Consider the following 12,156-nt stretch of genomic DNA (forward strand, 5'->3'; position numbering starts at 1 on the left):
AGTAAAAAAAAATGGAGAATTTTGACAAATATTGAAAGAAATAGCACATTATGCATTAAATTGATATATGAGGCAAATGGTTTATATTGGAAAAGGTACATTTTAAAGTAAAATAGAAAAAGAATGTTTTGTTACAAAAAATACATTGAAAAAGGAACTTTTTGAATAAAACGTTGTTTTTCAATCATCTTTTAATGCCAGAAAAAAAACGTTTTGACATAAAATAATGATACCATTCGATTTATTTATTTTTATTTATATTGTTCACCATCAGATTTGATATTATGTACTTTCTACTCAAAACTCGTAACAATAGAAAAGATTCATTTTGCATTAAAGCACTTCAACATTATTTTCAATCCATTTATAAGACGAATTCACAAATTAAAAACCATTAAAACATGTACATATGGAATCTTATATTTGAATCTGAAGGAATGATATGTTTTGTAAATAATAATAAATAGAAGCGTGGAAAAATGAAAAACAACTTTTCATATAAGAAAAAACATATTTTCGAACATCGTGTTATTTATCATGGTAAAAAATATTAATACAAGTTGTAGTAAATAAAATAATAACGTATGAATATTATACATTTTGCTTGAGCTATGGTTTATTTAATTATTAGTATTATGTTATGCTTAAAATGAAATATTTTTTATTTAGGTTTATTGATGTATATATTATATTATAATTAAAGTATATTCTTCCGCTATTTTAAACGTATCTATTTGCTTAGAATAAACATGATATTTATTTTTAACTTTCTTGTATAAAAAAATTATTCGTTTTTTGAGGATTGATATTGAACGTTATTTCTGCTCCTGATTTTGACAACGTATGCAACCTAATCACCAAAATAAACCTTGAATTAATATTTTTAATCTAATGTAAATTCTATAAAATGAATTAAGTACTTTAAAACGGTATTGGCATCAGTATAACAATAATAATTATTACTACAACTAGTCTATCGTTATTCTTACAACTTTTTTACAACTTGTCGATTTCCATATTTAAGTGTATTGATTCGGGGAAGAATATATGATATTATTAGACAAATTATCGTACGGTCGAGTTTATAATTTAAATACTAAGTAGGTACCTACTTTTAAAAATATTTTCATAAATATTTATAGAGTGCATATTGTTAGTGTGTATAGATCTTTTGAATAACTCGTGATGGATTTTCCGCCTCAGATAACAATCGAGATTTTCCACAGTTTGCATCATATTGATATTGGACATCGGCTTTTATATAATATCCAAAGCGCCCTCGAAAGGAAAAATAATCAAAAACCGTATGAACTGCGCGTATATAGTTTTTCGAAACGTGCGTGATTCAATTGCACCGCGTCGGAACACGATATTTAAAGTCTTTTAAACATACAGGCAGGTATATATGTATACACAATTTATCTCTCCTCTCTCTCTCTCTCTCTCCGTTTTTTATTTTTTAACACGTCCTGTCAATCAGCTGTATACACGCGCGTGTTAGAGCCTTTGGTATTTGTGGATCCCTTTGAAAACGCTTCGTAATTTGGCAACACAGTGTGTGCGCGCCTCTCTCGTTTACACGACTGTTTATCAATCATCCGAAATAACTTTAGCGCTGATGTTTGCTCGTTTACATATTATTATAAGAGCGTCGCGTGCGCTACGGCAATGTCGGGCTGCACGTGAGCGGGAGTAATATATACATATATGTGTAGTATTGCGCGCGATGCGAGTGGTTTTCGGGAGGCGAAAGCAGAGGCCAAGGGGGTGTATGTATACGACGACCCTCTTTGTACGTCGTTCAATCTCGACCTTATATTTATATATATATATATCAAAACAATAATCCCAACAAGTTCTGTTCGTATAATATATATTGTGCTGCTGCAGCGCGTGTAACTATCGTCCGTATGCTGCTCCTGTACACGATGCGATGACGGTGACGTCATGTGTTATATATACATAGTTTATGTACATAGAGAGCGCGGCGTTGACATATTACACAGAAGTATTCGAGCCGAGGAAACTAAATGATAGAAACTAAAAAAAAGTCACCGAATTTTTACGCACATCTGCATGACGATGCACATGATGTAAGTGATAAACACATTTTTCCAATCAAAACAAACTTTTTTTAAACCGGTCGACTACTGTAGCGACACAGAACGAATACGAACAATAAGCATACGTTTTTCGAGCATAAAATTTGAGGTAGAAATCAAAACGTGGTTGACGTATTTTACTCGTGTACACCTATGACGTTTTTCTTTTACATAAAACGTCTATCAAAAACGTAACAACTCCGGCGAACATTATCATCAGCTCACTTACATTTCGTTTTTTTAATCACATCAGCTTTTAGAGCTAAAAAAACTGCGAATACCTATCGGCCATCCGGTAAACTTCAACTATAGTACGTGCATACCTGAAACCGTTATCTGTTGCATCGAATAATAAATTATTTACGAGGAAACCGACGTAGGCACACCTGTAGTTGATACTTAATTTTTTCTGTAGACTCCGGACAAATTCCAATATTTTGAAACTCATTTTAGTGATTTACAACTATTTGTATTTCACACTTTTCACTATTTCTAATTCCATACTTTGGACTCTATCGAGGATTTGATGATACGGTCGGGGCTTCGACTTTTTGTAATTCACGTTTTATTGAATTAAAATAATAATCACTACTTTGGACAGGTTCACGCACGTGGTGAACCGTGTTACTTCTATTTTGTCGTCGAAATCTTATATCGTAGCAAAAGAATATTTTCAATACCATGTAATTTTTCAATATCGTCTGAATAGCTTACACCATAATAATTCAAAATGTACGACGTACACCAAAGCCACACGATTAAAATATTATCGTCATAGTAGGTAATCGGTGCGCGATCTGTCCGTAAAAGTCGTCCGGCAAAAACAGTCCGCCGGTAGCGTAACGACAACAACACGATGACGATAGCAATAATAATAATACACGAGACCGGCGCCGGTCGGCGGGTCGGCGGGTCGGCCGGCCGCCCCCTCGCCATCCAGTGACGGGGCACGCCTATCGTGTTCCGCAAATTATCGCCATCGTACCCTTACAACATACACACACACACACGAACGCGGCAGCTTCACTATCCGTATAATATTGACCCGTGACACTGTGCGACGTTCTTCCGGATCCGGTTAGATCCGTATGAACTTGGCTCACGCACATAGTAATGCAGTTATAGCTATATAATATCACCTACACTGTGAGACGTACTGACACGCATCGCCCAAATGCATTTACTCGCGAGCGGATAATATTATATTATAAAAACGTCCCGTAATGACGTGATCCCGGACCACGTGTACTACGATTCACGTCCTATATCACGCAGCAGTGCCTATATAACTGTTTGCAAATAATGGAAACGAAGTACCGGTAAATATCTAAAAAATATCGGTAATGTTGGAAAAAATTGGATTTTTTTCCCAGAACCCGAGAACACGGTGTGAAAAAATCAGATGGTTGATATAAAATACATTTTTGAAAAAATTAACTGTCAGAAAATAATAATAAATTGTATTAACATTGAAACCAACATAAAAGTAAAAGTAAAAAAAAAAATTACAACCAAAAATAAACGAAGCAACAATAAACGTTATTTTAAATCCAAATAATTTTTAGTAACTAATTAATTATAAATATTTCAATATTTATATTTTTCCAATAACTATCCTAATTAGTAATTTCTAAAAGTTTTCTGATACCTATACTCTTTTTAACTTCTATATTAGTTTCATTTTGTTCGTGTAAGATTTACATTTAACATTTTCACCGTCTTGGTTTCATAGATGCATACATCACCTATTGCCATATTTAAAAAGATCTAAAATAATTTTATGTACCTCAATGTTTTCAAACTGTTTAAGTTATAGAACAGTAGTGTTACTAAACCTACTCGATAGTAATTAGTAAGACATTAAAATAATATAAGTTTGGGTCGTCACTGTTAAGTTATAAAAGGTATACCTAAACCGCAAGTACGATAATTTTATGTATTTTGTAGATATGTAAATATATTTAGATTTTTTAAAGAATTTACTATAGTAGATATAGTGAATAATTATATAAGTATTAGTTTGAAGTTTCACACTTATTAATAGTATTAATGTTGTAATTTTTCTGTATCTATAAATACATCCAAATACGATGGAAACTTGATAATAAGTTACTTATAATATCGAAGATGCTATTCGGGTATAGAACTTCTGGTAACGTGCACAGGAAAGTTTAATATTATTAAATGCAATTAATATATCGTGACAATTTTATTTTAGATGCATTAGACTTTAGAGCGTTATTGTTAATGCCAAACTTGGGTTATAAATAATAGTTTAGCAACTAGAATATTTCAGGGGTTTAGTCACTAATTTTAGTGAATAGGGATGAACTGATTACGACATTTTGGACAGATTCAATAGACATCTCATGATTAGAGCGAGTGGTTCTAGTCGTTCTAGACATAAAAAAAAGGATTTTTGGCGTACACGTGAAGGTATTTCGACTGAGTATTAATTATTAATCTTGCGATACGTGATAAATATAATAACATAGTTTTATAATTATAGTAAATAAACAGTGTAGAATTTAAACGTTTAAATTGTATAATTGTAAATTACATTTTTTTGTATTTAAAATTTATTAAACAAACACAACAATTCTTGATCATAATCTATGTGTTGGAACACATATAAACTATTAAAAATTAAAAATTTTGGATATTAATGCTTTTAAATTCGTTATTCTCGTAGCATAAATAAATTCAGACAGTAAAAGCGGATAACTTATAAAAAAATACTATCAAGTTTTGGTTAAAAATCCCATTACCCATGAACAATTTTAGTACTTTACCAGGTTTTGGAATACGTTATATTTGAAACCCTCAAAAACATTTCCCCTAAATCCATTTTTTAATATTAATACCCGTAACCCGCAGTCAATATCGTATCTGGTATTCGACGTGAAATCCACAAACAATTGCACTCTGTTTCAAACGTGAAACTCATAACCCACAAAAAATTTTATCCGGTTCAAACCCAAAATCCTTAAACAAAATTGTATCCGGATCGACCGGGTTGAACGTGAAAAATTCTACAAACAGTGGTTTCGAATACGAAACTCATAACCTACGAAAATATGTTTCCGATTTCATACTCAAAACCCTTTAACAAAATTGTATCCGGTATCTAACACGAAATCTGTAAACAATTTTACCGGTTTCAAACGTGAAACCCGAAACCCGCAAATTTTTGTATCTACGCGGTCTCCGACATACGAAACCTGATACCTGGAATATTTTAACCAATTTTTACTATCCGGACTTATAATATGACGAGACAAATACAAATCCCTCGGCGTCTGCATCTCGCTTACCTTTCTAGACGCTAATTTAGACACACTTAAATTCAACACTGTAGGTAATAAGCTGGAAATGAGCGAATGCCATACGGTGACAATAAAATTAAAACCAAATACGATGTATGCATAGTATATTGTGTGCTTATTAAATATTTGTATTATTTAAATTCAATTTTAACACTGTAATGCGCGAGGAAGTGCAGTTTATGTGGTATCTGTAAACTTTATAAATCAGTATTGTACCGTTACAATATAGCTAATCGGCATTAGCGCATTTTCGCTTAGTATGTGGATAACACCTATTGCGGGGACACCACAAAAATAATAAAAAAAAAAAAACAATCCACCCATAATAAATCATACTTTTGGACGATGTATTATTATGTCGTTCAGCAAGTGCAGGTGGTGAGGAAGCTTACACGCCATCATTGTCATCCTATTTATTCACACATTTATATAATTGTAATATGTATATAGGTACTGTGCATATACTAAACAGAATAATACAAGGTGATTATTCTATTGTTAGTATACACATCAATAAATATATATACAAAAATATAAAATAATAATATATGAATATTATATAAATATTATTGATATATTATTTAAAAAACAATAGCTTATGAGAAAAAAATTATATTGCTTACAATATTACTCAATTATTGTTTATTTTTATTTTTTATAAATCAATTGCTATTTTGATGTTATTTATTTATTTTTTTATGCACGTGGTAATTAAAGTAGAGACTTGAAATTTTCACCAAATACTTAGATAAATGGGTATGAGTCATGATACAATTATAAAAAATATTTTGGTTTTCTTTTTATGTTGTTGATAGGTATTTGAAATTTTTGTTTTTTGATTAAAATGTGATAATATTTTAGTTTTTTGGTAAATTTTTGAAAATATAATACAAAAAATGAATAATTAACACAAAATACATCGCTATTTCGGTATATTTCATCAAAATCTTTAGAGTAGTTTTTGAGCTTATTGCTTATACATAAGCTAAAACCATGAGAATATTGTTTTTTTGCTGCTCATTTGAATAACAAACAATAAATTAAATATTATTTATCGGCTATATTATGATAGAGCAACGCACGGCGATTCGATTAGAGTCTTAAGTTTAAATACCATTTTTTTTAAATTTAATTTCTACAACCAATGGTAATTTTATACTTAAGTATATTATACATTTATATCTACAAAACAGTTTTCGATTTTTGTGAACTAAAAAACGTAATATTCCTGTATTCCTATCAGTCAAACGTAGGGTTCTAAATTTGAAAATTTCACTCTTTTTGAAATGTTTCAATGAAATATTGAAAAATATTTTTTCTTTTTTTAAATGTGTTCGGTTATAGTTGATTAGAAATAACAAATTGATTATATACAGAAAATATTGACAGTAAATATGCAAAAATATGCACTATAAATTTTTGATATTTATCACTTGTATTATTAATTGGATCCTTATTGGTTATTATTATTATTTATTATTCATATTTTCTTTGTTTCACACAATAAACCAACTTTTGAACATTTTCACTTGCAAGTTGACGTGATTATAAACTTTAAGATATAACAATTTTTATTTTATTTTTCATTGCAATGAAATATTTCAAGAAAATAAATTTCATGAAATTTTAAAACCCTAGTCAAACGTATAGGTATAGATTCTGAGATAAACGCGTTTAAACAATTTTCATCTTTATAATAGTGTAGACAACATTATTCAAATGCAGTGCTGTACTGCCTGTGCTCAAGGTGGGCTGTGTATTAGCTGTATAGGTATTTAGAAGTAGACGAGTATAGACAGTATAGTATCATTTTATGGCCATATGGGTCAAAAAGAAGTATTATATAGACATATAGTCAGTGGAGGACTGGGAGAAAAAAACAGCACGTGAAAATCGTAATTTTAGAGACCTTCGGTATAATAAGTAATAATAACGGCCTTATACGTATGGATGCTTATTACAACTTGTTAGATAATATGTTTTTATTTATAATTTCACAATAATAATATTAATAATATAAATATATATTTTATACGAACATCGGAAAATTTCCCTGTGTTCCGGTCGTCCGGTCCGCCACTGATCATAGTCGAATATTGTTTACGAACTTTTATGAATTCACTCGGTAAAAATAAAGATTTTTTTTATAACATCGTATTATTATTATTATTATTATTCATTACTGTCACAATCATCACAATTATAATAGACGCCAATACGCGTGGACGTTATCCTGTCCAAACGTTCGATGCCCACTACCCCCACTCGCGGTGCGTAAAACGACGTCTTCCGCTCGTTACACTCCCTTATATATACAACACAATATTATGCAGATGACACGCGGTGTAATTTGATTTTTCTTTTCACAAATGTTAATACATACCATATATGTGTGTGTGTACGCACCACACCGATGTCACGATGACGTCCACATAACAACGCAGCGTTTATTTTTGTGTAGGTACAAGGTACACACACACAAGTATGTATATATTTAAGTATATATTATATAATATATATATATACATAGTTTATACACATTACTTATACTCGTACCCGTAATCTTTATGACTATACTTTATAGTGTTTATAGTATGATTACAACACGTCATGTATTGTGTGTGTATTAAAACGTTTCCGCTAAAAGTGTACTTTTCCTTTGGCCTTTTCCAACAATACCCGTTACCACAAAGTTGAGATATTGACTATGATTTCTGTTTACTCCAAAACGATCTTTTCACTACTATACCCCACATGTATATAAATGCGTCATATTTTTTTTTTCAGATTCTGAGTAGAATTTGAACTTCAATCAATAAAAATAAATGTGTATACTAATACAATAGGTGTTATGTATCCATCGAATAGAAAATAATACGAAACAAAGCTCAATAATTTATATATGGTAATAATTATGTTTTATGAAACGTCGATATTTTTGTCATATGATCTATAAGATGATCAAATATTTTTACGTCCTAGTTTATTTGCGTATTTATATTTGATAAGGTCTGTACTTAAGAACTCCTAAGTTATAGTTTAGATTAAAGGTCGCGAAAAATTAAACCTTTGTGTAGATTGTAGGTTAAGGATTCAAGAGTCAAGAATTTAAAGTACAGCGATATATTTTTAAAATTGTCTTCTTAACACAATAATTTAACTATTTGAATCATAGATAAGATTTAAAATGTTAATAGAGATACCCACATACCGCATGTACAGAGAGAAAGAGGAACTATGCATTTGGATTGATCGTATTAATCTATTTCTTATTGTTCATTATTTTATATTACGATGGAAACTTTATCATTATCCTGATCATTATTACAATAGAAATATTAAGTGTGTAATTTATTTTCATTTTTAAATTTACTTTAAAATAAGTTATATTTTATTTTCAGAGATTTTAAACAGTTCATTAATCAGGTTTTTAATATTGGGTGCACACAATAGTCATATTATTATATGTTTCGTTGTATAAAACACTTATTTATGTATTATACCTACGTTTTTGGTATATATATATATTAAATCATCGCGCATATTATTATGATTATTGTAATAATCATGTGCGTATACCTTTGTACGCTATGTGATGTACATTTTAATGAAATCGAAGCCGACGAGAATGTCAATATTGAATATATTGTAAATTATAATGTACTATAAAATATATTTTTACAATATAGTACACAATATATAACCAATAACGTTTGCGCATAATAATATTATAATATAATACATATAGCCGTTGATGTATGCGCGGTGCCCTCCGATTTCGTGCAAAAGTACAACGAGCGAATGGGCGACCCTTCTCATCGAGTCATCTCGTGCACTCTTATATATATATTATACATAGTCCATACTATATAATGTTATACACTATACAGTGTGTGGTACACAAACGGCACAATCGGCTTTGGAGACCTAATGGTCCAGAATAAACCACACATTGCGCCCTCTCGTCACCCCGGCCCTTTGTATATAATAATATATATATGTCGGCGAACCCCGATAATAACGCGCGTGTCGAGGGCTTCGCAGTTCGCTGCAGTCAACGCAACATAATGGCGACCGTAGACATTATATTATATAATAGTATGTGTGTGTGTGTGTGTATGTGTATAGTCGACTTTCGAGTCTTTCTATCTCTACTTATATACATATAAATAATATGTGTATTGACGACACAATATGAAAATCTTCTTTCCATACACTTTCCCCTACGTGTATATATCGGACCGGAATGTGTAGGTTATTTTTTTATCGAAATAATAATATATATATATTTATATTATATACTAGTGTATCGTGGTCGAAAGTGACCCGTTAAATATAAGTTTATATTGAAGTGAAGAAGTTAGTTTCTTTTGAATCTGTATTAACCGGAGCTCGGGAGCAGAAGGTATTTAGGATCTTTAATAATACAAATAAATGAAGATCGGTCTTATAATAGTTAATACATAAAAGTTTATTCATACTTACAAAACAGCTTATTAAAATGTAGGGCTGCCTTGGACTGCCGGGGGGGGGGAGACTTAATATCTAGATCAGCATGTATATTAAGTGTATAATATATATGTTACTATAATATTTACCTATATTGTACATATTATGCTTATTAGCTATAAATAATGATGTAACGATTGTTACACCAGTTATATATATTTATAGTAAGTATAAAATATAAATATAATATTATACATCAATATATAGGGGAACCTGGAATACTTAATAAATTGTAAAATAAACCACCGTAAATATTATGTATTAGTATTTATTTTAAATATTAACAAATGTTGGACTATACTAATATATTTTCCAAACTTGTACAAAAAATTTAAAATTGAAATATGTAACTTTTTAAAAAGTTTTTTTTTTTGACGTTCAAAAACGTCATGTTTTTTCCATCGCCGTGGTAAGATGAAGATCACAGTGTAAAAAACAACTAGGTAATTATACTATAAATGTATTATTTTTGTATGTGATGATATTATTGCTTTACAAGTAGTAACTTATTACTTAGATAAAAATAATAAAACACGCATAGGTATACATAAGTAATATGGATCAATAAGATATTATGACAAAGTGAGTTTTCTATTTTAACTTATACGGTATTAGACATTAGTTCTTTTAATGTTACCAACTTGTACCTTTATGGTTATATGGTAAATAATAAGTGAAAAATAAACTAGATGTAATTATCATAACAATTACACTAACAAAAGAATATTGATATCCCATAGGTAATTATTAAACGGCAATAATTTCATAGCTTACTGAACAAGTATTTTTCGTAGATTTCTACATCAAAATTGTGTGATTAGTAATGACGTATTTTTGTGTTAAACTTACCATTTCCATCTTACCTCACGGCTTTCATCTTATCCTAATCTCCGTTACTGTTTCGCGTTCTAGTGACAATCATTGTGTCTCGAATCTCGGTGCTTGTAATGACAAGTCGGTTAATCAAAATACTTGTACACTGAACCAATTAATTATATTTAAAAACCGTGTAAAATAAAGGGGGCCTTATTATTTTAATGTCAGTGGAAAAAAATATCTGTTCGCTTATCGTTATGACTGTATTAGTAATATTTACTGTCGCAATATTTTGTTGCGCTAATAGCTGTTATTATTATATGGATTATATCCAAATGTATTTGTTGGTCATAAAATACTTTTTGTGCTATACCTAAACATTTAAAATATATTGTGCAAAATCGTTTTCGTTTTTCGTGTTACTATAGTTTCTTGTTACTATAATGGGAAGTGCAATACTACCTATTGTGATAGTGCGATTGGTTATATATTGGTGTTATAGCGTATAAGGCGCAAACTAAACGTGTTGGCCCAGTTAAAGTGTATCTATTATAGACTGAATGATAGTCATTAAGAAACATCGTAACAATTACATTCTCAAAAATCACAGTATTACGTGAAATGGTGTAATTTTGTTAGTTTGCTAAATATCTCAAAAACATTAAAACATTAATATTTAATAGTAAACATGATTGACTTTGTTATTTAAAAATTTGATCGAATAAATCGAATAAATCATGGACTGATTTTGCATTTTACGGAAAATTTTCATTTATGAAATATTATGTTGATTATTGGTAAAAGATTGCAATCTACGTATAATAAGAATCGAAAATTAAAAAATTAAATAAAAAATGAACCTACCCAATAAATAAAGACCACCCGAAACCTGACTATAGGTACACCATGTATTAAGACGATCGTTTTTGTGTCGGTAGCGTAATGTACATTTGTGAACATCACCTTGTTTACAATATCTACATTATGCGCGTGACTGCGTTCCTCCGCTACAATACGATATTATTATACCACGTCTTATTACTTAAATATAGGTAATAATATTTCAATCTTATAAAACTTACACACAAAACAAATAATAAAATCAAGTAATACTCTGTATTGTTGTTGGTTCACTACACTCAATATACATGTACATATAATAGTATTATGTGCGTTCGGGACACAGGTATTAGGTACACGAAGTATGTTTAATAATATATTTACACAAACACACGTATATTTATATATATACCACATCTTACACGTTTACGATGACCTAACCTTCGGGCTAAGACGTTGACGTATGACCTTGGAACGTATCGGTAACATGCATATTATAATACTTATAATTTATCTAAATATATATATATATATACATATAGTAAGTAGTAACGGTATAAAAA

Source organism: Rhopalosiphum maidis, chromosome 4, assembly GCF_003676215.2.
Source record: "Rhopalosiphum maidis isolate BTI-1 chromosome 4, ASM367621v3, whole genome shotgun sequence".
Taxonomy (NCBI): Eukaryota; Metazoa; Arthropoda; class Insecta; order Hemiptera; family Aphididae; genus Rhopalosiphum; species Rhopalosiphum maidis.